At 46.3% G+C, this 13484-nt stretch overlaps 1 protein-coding gene across 3 annotated transcripts in view; it reads left to right on the top strand.

Annotated features, from left to right (window-relative positions):
* The window catches only part of RNF213 (ring finger protein 213), a 3248263-nt gene that overhangs the window by 2278884 nt on the left and 955895 nt on the right, over positions 1-13484 (top strand). The window lies entirely within an intron of this gene.

Genomic DNA, 13484 nt, shown 5'->3' with positions numbered 1-13484 from the left:
CTAACTTAACCAGCTCTGCAGGTTACGGATGCAACCTCTTCAGGAGTTCCTGGAGGCTCGCTGGATACAGGTGCCTGGAAGCTTCGCTGATAAGGTCACGCTCGACGAGGAGTTCTGTCGGGCGAAACGGTGGTGGGGCGTTCGCTCCAACATCGCCAGGGGCACATGGTTTCAGAACTCCATACCAGGAAACGGTGACCACGGATGCTTTCCTGGAGGACGTGGGAGCCCAAACCAGACGTCTGCACGCCAGAGCCTGTGGCTGCGGAGGAGAAGGATCTCCATATAAATATCCTGGAGCTACAGGCAGCGTTCTGGGCCCTCAAGTCGTTTCTTCCGTCTCTGAAGGGCAAGGTGGTGAGGATCTTCACAGACAACACCACCACAATGTATTACAACAGGAAGCAGAGGGGCATTCAATCCCCAGCGCTCTCCAAAGAGACGCAGGACTTGTGGCACTAGGGCTGTCGGACAAGGGATGTTCCTCCTTCCTTTTCACCTGGTGGGAGTCAAGAACCCCATTGCAGACTCCCTCAGCAGGGAATTGTGCTCCTGCCACAAGTGGGAACTTCGGCAGGACCAGTTGGACTTTATCTTTGTCAAGTGGGGCAGGCCCCAGGTAGATCTGTTTACGACGGCAGCAAACTCCTGTTAGGCAAAGTTTGAATGCAGAACCCTCTGGGAACACTATAAACAACTATGACGACAGGTATAGGCAACCCAACCTTTGGTATAAGCTTGTACTACACAGTTTTGGTAGCGTGTTGAGCAGCCAGGCTTATCTCATGAGGGGAAATGTGAGCTGCAGTGGAGTTGCACAAAGATTCACGGTTACAGGTATTCAAATAAACTCTTGCACTCAAGGTGTCTTGCATAAACAATTATTCATTTATTTATCAGTCAGTTATAAAGCCTTCTTTAGAAGGGAGCAATATACTAGTAACACACAAATACACTTCAGTACTGTACACTTAAAGTTTCTGAACCAGTTTAGACCCTTTTGGGATGACCCACAGACACAACCTACACCCACAGGTGACTTCAATAACTAGGGTGCTGGGGACATTAATGCCTTCCTGTTGGCATTCAGAGTACTTTTAGAAATTGGTAAAAGGCAAATGTTAATAGAACACAAGAGATCACAAATATTGTTAAGTATGCAAACATTTTTAGATCCCCCAAGAAGAGTCATACAATGCAATAGGCTAAGCCAACGTCAATGGGCAAAAGTCTTGTATAGGATAAAACACTTCTGGTAAGTTGATGGAAAAGTCTTTGCACACATTCTTAGGAGTCTTTGATGAAAAGAAGAATCAAATGAGGGGCCACAATCTGATTAGGCTTGTAAATTTTAGAAGTTTCAAATCAACTCTACAGTAAGAGGTAAGTTCTCTTTAGCTTATTTTACAGTACCTTGCAAATGAAGAAAAGATGCAGCTGATGACTCCTGTTCCTGTGCAGCTCTACAGATCTCACCGTTCCTGGGCCTCAGTCGTGGGGACAAGACGGAGGGCGTCAGGAAACTCCTGCAATGCACTGGGACTGTCAAAACTGGCAACCAGCAAACTTCACTTTCAGTGGCTGTTTCATTTTTCAGCTCCTCGCGTCTGCTGCAAATAGCAGCACCACGGTTCCCGGATGTTGAGGTGGGCTTTCCTTGCTTCTGAAGTCCCGCACACTGTTGAGGATGATCAGGCTTGGTCAGTCCTGCTTCTTGGGAGTCCGGAGGATCTTCAAAGAGCTCTAGGCCAGCTTAAAAGCAACGCACACAATCTGGTGTTCCTCTCCCTGGCTAGACGGTTTCCAGCAGCAACTCTGTGGAAATTCAACAAGCTCCGAGATGGATGTCAAGGTGGCTTACTTTGGAGTTGATTTGTCCCTCCAACTCAAAGGGAGAACTCGTCCTTGCAGGGGCTTCTCTGTCGATGCGAACTTGGCACTGCGGCAGGATTTCACCGGACAAACCAACGGTCTAGGAGTTGCTGCACGTGTTCTCTTCAAGCTCTATTTTGGTTCCTTCGTCCAGTCGTCGACTCTGCTTCCGAGCCAAAAGACTTGCCTTTTATTCAGTTCTCTCCCATTCATTCCAGCCTAGCTGTTACTCACCCAGTAGGGTGGCTGTCCTTGCCGGACAGTCAGCAAGCCAATCGCCACAGAGTGCATTTGGGTCTTTTAGGAGACTAAGCACAGGGAGTTTCGGGAACCTCCCTCACTTCCTGCCTACCCCAGACACTCTAGAGCCAGAGGCGGGTTTCACTCCTGAAGCCCGCCAAAGGCAAAATTAACAAAGAGACCAAACCTGGTTTGGCGCGCAGAGAAAATCTCTAGAAGGACCTTTCCACAAAGAACTGGCGAAAAAAGAAGACTGGGGTTCATTTTGTCAAAGATGGCTCTGGGCCATTTTGAAAAAGAGGGCTCCCGCGCTTGTTTTACCGGAGCCGCGAATGCAGCCCCCGGTAAAGACATACCATGGTAGTTCGAACAAAACCACTGCCACCAGCCATTCAGTGAGGAAAGGTTAACATAAAATATTACATGAGAGGGTAGACAAAGGGGATACTAATTTACCCCTCCAGCGCTCTATTGCAAGATAGTGTGTGCTGGGTCTACAAAGTTACAATGGTAAGTAAAGTCAATCAGTTTATCCCAGCGAAGGTATTTAAACCTTTCGGAAATCTGGAAGACTTCCCTGTGTCACTGCACTGAAGGTGCTTTGTGACACAATGTAAAAGAGGATGCGTCTGGAGTTTGGCAGACTCCACAACCAAAAGAAACAGAGGTAATATTCACACAAAGATACATATGAGAGTGGGAAAAAGGGTCACGCATGTTAAAAAAATAAAGGGCTCAAAATCCAGCAAAGTTGCTGGGGTTCTCTAATATGAAGGGAATTGGCACATTTCTGAGAATTCTCCCTACCAACTCCATATGCCAGAAGTTTGCCAGCATATTCCACCAACCTAGAAGCCTGGGGGATGCGTTCACTTTCCCGTGGGAGGGCCTGTTCCTGTACGCATTTCCTCCATTACCTCTCCTGCTACGAGTCATCAATGCACTCAGTGTCAATGCATGATGATACTCATCGCCCCCGGCATGGCCCTGGCAGATATGGTATCCAAACCTTCTCAGCCTGTCGGTGTCGCCCCGGTCAAGCTGTCGTTGGTTCCTGATCTTCTCACCAGAGTAGGAGGTGCAACCCTTTACCATGACCCAGAATCGCTGAACCTGAGCGCTTGGCTCCAATAGCCCTAGAGGTTGGAGGCTATGAGTTGCCGGCAGACTGTAGGGAGGTCCTTGCCAAGGCCAGGGTGTCGTCGTCTCTGAAGTGCTATGGTCGCAAGTGGAAGCGTTTCACAACGTGGCGCCGGACTCAGAAGATTACCACTATGAGGATCATGGCCCTGCAAATTCTTCTGTACTTGCTATCCTTGGCCAAAACCAGACTGGCGCACTCCTCCAAGTACATCTGGCGGCTATCTACTGCTACACCAGGTCTCCAGGAAGATCTTACCTTTGGTCTCATCGACTCGTCAAGGACTTCCTCAAAGGACTGTTTTCGATCTTTCCCACCAGTGAAGCTCTTGCGCCGGCATGGGAACTGAAAGTGGTGCTGACGAGGCTCATGGGGTCCCCCTTCGAGCCTCTTGCCTTCAGCGGCTTCCAGAGTTCAACAGCATCTTAGTCTTCAGAACCTTCTGCTCTGCCCTGTTGGGGAGACCCTCCACGAATAGTGGGAACCTTTTCTGCATCACCTCACCCACTTTCCTGAGCGGCTACAGCCCCTACAAAAGACCCTGTTTCGCCCATCTGCACTACCGCGTGCGCCAGCTTCGCAAGGACATTTGAGCAGTAGGCTTCCCTCATCTTAGGTATCGGACTGTCTTTCAGTTAGGATTGTGTTTGATGCAAAAGGGCCTAAAGACTATTTGCACTACCTGCTTCCTTACCGTTTTAAGTTATGGACCCATTTCGTGCATTAACCCTTTAGACCCTACTGGTCTTGTATATATGTATATCGATAGGATTGTGTTGGCTTAGTAGTATTACTGTGATTTTATTTGTGTTGAATCTCAAAGGCCTTGAAATAAATGTATTTATATTTTTAATATATATACACCTGACTGGGAGTGATTTGTAAGTGTCCTTTACTCTGTGTGCTCATTGAGGTCTTTCAGTCACCCTCACCCAGCCTGAGACCTAGTCTTGACCACCGCCAATGCTACCTTGATTAGTCTGGCTTGTCCAGAAGGTTACCCTGTTCCAAGAAACTAGGCTGGCCTGCTGAACCTCTGCCCACCAGAACAGAGTTCAGAAATCCGTCTTAACACACCCCTCTTTTATGCCGAATTTCCCGTCGGAATTCCTCCTCAACGAGCCTATGGTATTACCAGTGTTTTTTCCGAAGCCTTTGTCACCGGCTGAAAGGGCCTTGCACTCCCTGGACATTGCGTGTGACCTGAAGTTCTGTGTGACACGCACAAAGAGTTTTCGGAAGACTTCTCAACTTTTTGTGATCTTTGGTCCTGTGAACCAGGGGAAGGCCTTGTCCAAGGCTTCCATCTCAAGGTGGCCCACACACTGTCATCGGTTGGCCAACCGACCGCTGCCCGGCCGTGGGGCCCACACCACCAGAGCGATGGCTGCGACAAAGGTGTTCCTGTCTGTTGTGCCCCTGCTGGACACCTGCAGTACTGCTACGTGGAGGTCCATGCACACCTTCATGAAGTTCTACTGTGCCAACAGTGATTCCAGGAAGGAGTCCAGAGTCGGCCAAGCAGTGTTAGGAAACATGTTTGCCTGAGGTGAGTCTGCTCCAGAGGTAAGGGTTAATTGCTTCTGTTGAGCCTTGCCACCTCCCGTGGTTGTTTAATGTTGTACTACTATGTATTCGTTATTCATGAATATGTGAATCCATGACAGACCCCATGCTGGAGAAGAAACAAGTTACTTACCTGTAACTATTGTTCTTCAGCATCGGTCTGGCATGGATTCACATGCAAACCCTCCTTCCGACCCCTGAGCGGCTCTTGGTCATACTGCCACTTTACGCGCTTACTAAATCTGTAGAAGGCTGCCAGAGGAGGGGTTTATGGAGAGGACTGTCATGGCACTGACAAGCATCCCATTAACCTAGATCCCACCTCTCTCACCAACATCTATAACAATGCTCTCGCCCAAGCCATTGATTCAATTGCCTTGCTGGAAGAAAATAAAAGGAAAAAAATCCATGCACTCTAACTCCAACTCCTGGTTCTCAGAAGACTTATCTGCCTTGCGCACCAAGAAACGTAAAGCCCTATCCAATTGGCAATCTACGCCTAACCAGTCCTCTCTCCACGAGTTGAAAGAAATCTCAGACTTACAAAAATGCCATTTTCAAAGCCAAATCCGAATCATATAATCAGAGAATTACCAAAGCCAGCTCCAAATCCAGAGAAATATTCTCTATATTCAAAGAACTCACCACTCCAGAGTCCAGCCCTAATGAAATCATCAAGGATGAAGCATGGTGCACAGGCATCTAGACAGCCCTCCTTAACAAAGTCAAAACGCTCCAAGACAAAATAGCATCCCAACGCCCTCCCCCCATTCCCCCTCACCTCCCCCCACACCCGCAAATACCCCTCTTTGCGTTTAGAGAAGTCACAGAGCTAGAAGTCTCTGCCCTACTCAAAAATATCAAACCCTCCACCTGCAAAGGGGATATATGCCCACCCACCATCATCAAAGCGTGCTCAGAAGCTCTCACCCCTTTCATTACAGCTTTCATCAATGCATCCTTCTCTTCCGGAACCGTACCTCAATGCCTAAAAGAAGCCTGGGTTTGCCCGCTCTTAAAAAAAACCTCCTTAGATCCCACCTCCCCTAGCAACTATCGTCCCATCACCACCGTCCCCTTCCTCCTCAAAATCCTAGATAAATCCGCCCATGACCAAATCTAGCAATACCTCAAAACCCATACCATTCTAGGCAGAAGACAATCGGGTTTCCGCAAAGTCCATGGGACCGAAACTGCCCTATTAGATTTAAAGAATCAAATCACCAAAATAATGGACACAGGCAAACCTGCTCTCCTCCTGCTACTCGATCTCTCTGCAGCGTTAGACTTAGTGGACCATGGCATCCTCACATCTCACCTATTCAATGCAGCCCACTTCTCTCACAAAGAAACCTCTTCGATCACCTCATTTCTAGAAGGTAGAGTCATGAAGGTGTACTCTGACCAGGCCAGTGCTCCACCGACCACCATAAACTGTGGAGTCCCACAAGGGTCTGTACGGCACATATTCTCTATAACCCCTTCACTAAACCCCTCTTTGACCTACTGGACTCCCTAGGTATAGCCTACACTAACTATGCCGATGACACGCAAGACCTCCTCCCCCTCACTGGAGACTACGCCCGAGACACAGAAGCCCTCCTTAACTTCTACTCCACAATCCAAACCTGGATGGCTATCAATGGTCTCTGCCTTAACGGAGACCAAACAGAGATCATCCTGGCCCCCAGCAAAATTCTAACCAAGCTCAGCCAAGACTACTCGCACATAACCATTGACAACACTAACATACCTGTCTCCACTGCCGTGAAGACTCTAGGAGTCTACCTAGACGCTACACTCTCCATGTCAAGACAAGTCCGTGCCATCTCCTCCTCTTCTGCACTGACCACCAAACTCATCTATGCCATAAAGCCCTACCTTACCAATCCCACCTGCCTCTCCATCGCTAGAGCCACCATAGGAGCCAGACTAGATCATTGCAACGCCCTCCTAGCCGGCACATCACCAAAAAATCTAAACAAGCTCCAAATAGTGCAAAACAATGCGCTCCGTGCTGCTCTGCACATCCCCACATTTGACCATGTATCGCAGGCCCGAAGAAATGCTCACTGGCTCCCAGTCAAGGAAAGAATCAACTTCAAAATACTCATCCTCAAACACAAATGCCTCAATCACACCACTCTTTCCTACTTATCAGAAACCATAACCAGGAAATCTTCCCTTCGTCCTAAGAGAAGCCACCATGACAACCAACTCCAAGTTCCCAACGTAAGAAGAGCTAAAGCTGGAGGCATTGGATTCCCACATATAGCAGCCAAGCTCTGGAATGACCTCCCCAACACTCTGAGCCGAACCCTCTCTGTTCTCCTTCCGGAAGTCCCTCAAAACCACGATCTTTACATAATCTATTCCCTCCCTCCCCACTCTGACATGAACTACACCTTAACGCCTTGATGTCTGTACTGCCAACGTATGTAACTAAAACAAAAATGCTACTGTAAATCAAAAATTGCTTTGTAATTTTAACTACCTTCCTTCATGTAACCAGCCAAATGCTGTATATGTAACAGCACCACGATGCCCACGGGCTGATGGTGCGCTTTAAAAATATAAATAAATAAATAAATTGGATGGGGGCAGTATAACCCAGAGTACACTGATTGGTTTAAGGAGAAATGCATTTTATAAGTGAAAGTGAAACTGTTTCTTTTACTGAGAATTCAGTAATGTGAATCCATGCCAGACCCATGCTGGAGAACAATAGTTACAGGTAAGTAACTTGTTCCTTATTTGATTCTTTCTTTTTTTTCTTCTCATATATGTAATCTGTATTTCTGAGATGCAAAATTAGCATTAACAAATAAAAATAAACTTGTGTGCGCCTACATACCTTTATATACTGTAACACATTTTGGGGCGATGAGCTATTTGCTGTATACATGCACCCTACAGTGAAACCTCCATAAATTGTCAGTCAATAAACAGCCTATTCTAGTGTTTAAAAATGGTTCAATTAATTATTGATGATTTTCATTCCTCTGTGTTAGTGAGATTTTCCTTTTTACCCTCGGTTCTCCCAACACTACTGCTGGACTCACTGGGATTTTTTCATTGACTTGGGATTTTTTCATTGACTTGAAAGGTGAGTGATATTTACTTTTGTTTTAGGAAAACTGGTTGTTGGGGGGAACTCTCAGAAATGTGCCAATTCCTCTCTACCTTAGAGACGCCCAGCAACTTTGCTGGATTTGAGGACTTTTCATTTTCATCCTGTTGAGAGTGAGACCCTTTTTTCCCACTCTCATGTATTTTAATGTGATTTTGAACACTGTTTCTTTTGGTTGTGGAGTCTGACAAACTCCATAGACATCATCTTCTACGTTGTGTCACATAGCACCTTCAGTGCAGTGGCACAGGGAAGTCTTTCAGATTTACCCAAGGTTTAAATACCTTCTCTTGAATAAACTACTGTTTCCAAGAGCAGTGAAGTGAAATTGACTTTACTTACATTTGTAACTTTCTAGACCTAGAACAAACTATTTTACAAGTGTTGGAGGGGTTACTTAGTATCCCCTTTGTCTAGTTTCCCATGTAACATTTTTGTGTTACCCTTCCCTCAATGAATGGCTGGTGGCAGTGGTTTACTTTTTACTACCATTGTGTGCTTTACCGCGGGCTGCGCGTTCGCCGCTGCATTTAAGGACCCATGGGTGCCATTTTTGTCAAAAAGGCCCCGGTCTTCTTTTTTCACCATTTCTTGTTGGAAAGGTGGTGCTTAAGATTTACTCTGTGCGCCAAACCAGGTTTGGTCCCTTTGTTTGTTTTTTCTGTGGCAGGATTCATGAGTGAAGCCTGCCTCGAGCTCCAGTATTTCTGGCAGGGGCAGAAAGTGAGGGAGGTGCCCGAAACTCCCTGTGCTTAATCGCCTTGGTTACAGGAATGCACCCAAAGGTGATTGACCGACTGGCTGTCTGGCAAGGACAGCCACCCTGCTGTGTGATTGTCAGCTAGGCTGGAATGAATGGGAGAAACCTGCATAAAAGGCAAGGCTTTTTGGCTTGGAAGGCAGAGTCGACCACTGGACGAAGGAATCCGAAGAAGAACTTGGAAGAGATGCCTGCTCCAACTCCTGGACCGTTGGTTTGCCCGGTGAAGCCCTACTGCTGTGCTGAAGTTCCGAATTTGCGGCAACTAAAGAAGCCCTGCAAGGACGACTTGCCCTTTTTGAGTTGGTGGAACCCATCAACTCCAAAGTACGCCCATCTGGACATCCTCTCGAAGCTGGTTGTATTTCCACTGCTGCTGCTGCTGGAACCGAAGAGCCAGGGAGAGGAACACTAGATTGTGTGCGTTGCTTTTAAGTCGGACCCGAGCGCTAGGAATATCCTCCGGTCTTCTTTGATGCAGGACTGACGAAGCCTGAGTCACCTCAACAGAGTGCTGGACCCCAAAGCAAAGAAAGTCTGTAGTGGTATCTGAGAACCACAGTGTTGCTATTTGCTGTCAGACGCGAGGAGCTGAAACACCAAAGAAACGCTGAATTGAAGTTTGACCATTGCTGCCGCTGACCTTCCCGTTGCAGGGCAGGAGTCTCCAGACGTCCTTCCTCTTGTCCCCCACGACTGAGGTTCAGGAACAACAGGATCTCCAGAGCTGTACAGGAACAGAAGCCAGCAGGAACCATTTCTTCTTACCAGAGCTACTGTAAAGTCTAAAAGAACTTACCTCTTGTTGTTTAGCCTTACTTTCTTTCAGTTTAGTTACCTTGCAGAGTTGCTAAAGCTTTGCCCTTCACAAGCCTCCCAGTTTGTGGCCCTCCAAGTGTTCTATTTTTCTACAAACATTTCTAAAAACATTGTGCACAACTTTTTTTTACCTAGCTTCAAAGAAGATCTTCAGCTCCCCTTGACATTTTGCCATTAACATTGGCTGTCCTGGCTCCCTGAGAGACTCCTCTCACATTTGACTGTGCTTTATCTTTTCCCCAGGAAAGGGTTACACATATTTGCCATTGGAAGTTTTTCCAAAGTACTTACCAGTTTGTGAATTATTTGTTAACCTTTGTTTTATTCCTCTATTCTATCTTTTACACCAAACTCAGTATTGCTCTTGTACTAGTGATAAATCAATGTCCACAGTGTCCTCGCTATTTAAGTCACCTGAGGGTGTAGGAAGTGTCTGTGTTCCATCCCCAATGGCTATCGTCTAATTTAGAGAAACTAAGAGTGTGTTTTGAAGTGTATTTTAATTGTTACATATATTGCTCAATTCTGAAGAAGGCTTTACAACTGACTGTGAAATGAATTAATGATTGTTTTATAAAGAAACCTTGAGTGCAAGTGTTTATTTGAATAACTGCGACTTTGAAACTCTTCATCACCACATTACTGCTCACATTGACCCCTCTTGAGATAAGCCTGGCTGCTCGACCACAGTACCAACCTGTGTACTTCAGACTTATACCAAAAATTGGGTCCCTATTGCCGGGAAGTCAAGGTAGTGCACCCAAAGGGTCCTGCATACAATCTTGTCTAACACATGGTATCTCCCCTTTCAAAACACCCCCCCAACCTGACATTTCTTCATCCTATATGGCATATTGTATGCACAACACCCATTTCCACTGTATTCCCCTTGTTAAAAACATCACAGCACCATCAGAACATAGAATCTACATCCAGAGGCATGCAACCATTTTTATGAATGTCCCCCTAACAAGATTAGGCAAGGTCGGGCAACGAACGAAAAAGCAAGACACCTGAAACCTGTTAATACTCCACAGGTGTATAAAAGGAGTAGTCCTGAGAGAAAAGACTAACGAGTTGGAACACGAGAAGGAACCCGAAGCAGAGACCGAGCGAGCAGGCATCTGGAAGGGTCTGAGCACCCCTAGTTCTACTGTCGGAGAACGGAGCGCCGAGACGTTGAGGGCTGGGGGCTGGAGTGGGCTAGAGAAAGTGTGGCAAGGGAGCCGTGTCTCCACGGAGCCAGAAGGGGAGTGCGTGAGGAGCTGATCTCTAAAGGGCAATCCTTGAAGGTGCTTGTTTGCCTGGGCCAGCAAGGCCGCACAGAAGTGTCGGAGAGGCGAGTGAGAAGTCACTGACCCAGACACGAAGAGACTGCAACAGCTACACTGATCACTGAACCGGTGAATTCAAGTCAGAAGGTAGCCCGGTTGGTGAAAGACACGAAACGCGAGAGATCATTTGTAACCAGGGAAGGACAAGCGTAGGAGGACGAGACGGACTGAAGAGAAAGCTTCAATTGTCCATTTTGAAACTGTAATGTGCAAAATATATGGAAATCTAAGAAAAGGTAACAAAGTAATGCAGTGTTCGAAAGACTCTGTTTAAGCACTTGCTCTTAGAAAGTGCAGGGGAGCTGTGCGAGGCTCGAATTGGGAGGCAACGGAAAGTATGAGAAGGGTGCTGCGCGAGACAGGAAGAGCGAGCTGGAACCCCCAAATAACAAACAAATAAGAGTGTTAGAGCGCCAGGGGCACAAACCCAGGCCAAGGTGTCAGAATTGTTACGCATAGAGCTAGCTGAGCTGTGCGCATTTGAAAGTCTCCGATACGAAGAATTGGTGAATTGATGAACTGTGATATAAGTGAACTAAAAAGTGCCGGGGGTACGATGTCAGAATGGCCAAGGTGTCGGAGTGGTCACGCATAGAGCGAACTAAACTGTGCACATTCGAAAGTCTCTGATACGAAGACTTGGCAAAGTTAAAGTTGGGGAAGGGAACCCCTGTTGAATCAAGACCAAGAGAATCTTGTGCAAAACCTACAGAGCGAACTTTGTGAAACTGTGGTCCAAAATGGAATTGTGGTCCACGATGGAAAGCATTGGAGATGTTATAAAACTATGAACTTGGTGAACGTCGGGGGAAAAGGAATCCCCTAAAAAGTGAAACCTGTATGAGATATCTAAACTTTGAGGTTAAGAATATTTGACCAGAGGAAGGCTTTGTCTGAGAAAGGAATCTGGAAAAGACTTACAAACGCTTTACGACTTTTTTGAACTTTGCAGAACATTTTTGATCCCAAGTCGTTCCAACTTGTGAAAGGGAGCTGTGGGACAGCTCCAATATCGTTTGATGAACATTGAAAAGAAAGCTGCAGAACACCAGCAGTGCTACCCTGATATTATTTAGCTTCCCCCTTTTTTATGTTTTCCAAACCCCTGCACACTATCTTTCTAGTTAGTGAGAGCAGACTTAGGTTAGACATTCTTTTGATTTTGTCTGACAGACATTGGACTATTATTCTTTTTCTTTCATGGTTGAGCCTACTCCCATATAGAATAGAGCAAGTTAGGCATTCATCCCAACCCCTTTTCTTAAATAAAGGTTTTCAAAACTGATACCTTCTGTGTGTCTATCTCTCGTCACCATGCCAATCACACGCTGGCTAAACGGCGAGAACTCTTCGTGGATGTCCAGGAGGCTCTACTGAGATGCTGCCCTTCACCAGGAGACAAGCATACAAAAAGCCCAAAGTTCAACTGCATAGTTGCCGAGTGCCTTCTGACTCCATCCACAGTCAATGCAAGAAACACATATGGTCTCTGCGGGGGTCTCTACTGCATTGTGTAGCTGAATCTGGGTGTACCCCTACAGTCTGAGGGCTCCAGAGGAACCTGAAAACAACCAGCATTGATCTCTCTTTAACCTTCTATCTGGCAACCCTCCACAGTGACCAAAATGGTGAGACTTGTCTTCCCTAGCGATTTTCTGTCACCAGGGACAAGGATTTGGGGGGCTGAGATCCTTTTTACCTCTTGAACTGCCTCCTCCCCATTCGGTTTGCTTTGTATTAATATGGATTTCCAAACTCAGCCCTAGGAGTAAGAATTTGGGAAGCCCCCTATTATTGTTAACAGGGAAGACACTGAGAGGCTAGCCAAACCCAAGCACGGTGAGGTAGCAGAGTGGCAAGGCTTAGTCTTAGGAAGGGTGTGATAGTGGTCTAGGGGTACAGCAAGTCCACTCAGAGCAACACCAGTAATTGCAGCTAGACTAGGTTACACACTAAGCAAGTTAAACATCTACTCAAATATTATTGTTGCACCAACATTTATAAAAACAGATATATTCAGTGACCAGTGAAGCACAAGTAAGTATTCAGATCCCTAGAAATAGAAAGAACTCTTTAGAATAACCATAGAACAGCTCACTGATCTCTTATAAAGTCCAACACTAAGATGGTTTTGGGCCTTGTTCCCTGAAGTCGCCAGCTCCAAAGTAGATACTTTTCAGGTAGGTTTATATATAGGTAAGTACTCAACTCCATCTTAACACACTAGGTAAGGCTTAGAGGGAGGGTTCCCCCCTTTTTTTTTTCTTTTCTTTTTTCTCTTTCTTCTTTTCCCTTTTTTCCTCTTCCTGTTTGTGTTGTCTTTTGTACTTGTCTATGTGTATTAGTTGTATGTTCCTTGAATTCATTGGATATAGTTATTATACTAGAATGCGCAAAATGATATTTCTCCAGCATGGGGTCTGGCATGGATTCACATGCTCATGAATATTCCCCGTCGTCAGGCTGGGAATCCTCGGTAAAGAAAAAACCAGTATCAGTTTCGTTTCTGATCTGTCTTTCGTAGTAGTAACCAATCACTGATCTCTGCGTCATACTGACCACAGCCAATGACTGCCCTCTACCTAAGCCCCGCCTCTGGCAGCCATCTTCAGATTTTTACCG

Source organism: Ambystoma mexicanum, chromosome 3q (genome assembly GCF_040938575.1).
Source record: "Ambystoma mexicanum isolate Mex_15411 chromosome 3q, UKY_AmexF1_1, whole genome shotgun sequence".
In the NCBI taxonomy this organism is placed as follows: Eukaryota; Metazoa; Chordata; class Amphibia; order Caudata; family Ambystomatidae; genus Ambystoma; species Ambystoma mexicanum.
Note: the sequence above shows the minus strand (reverse complement) of the source record. Positions and strands in the feature narration are given on the sequence as shown.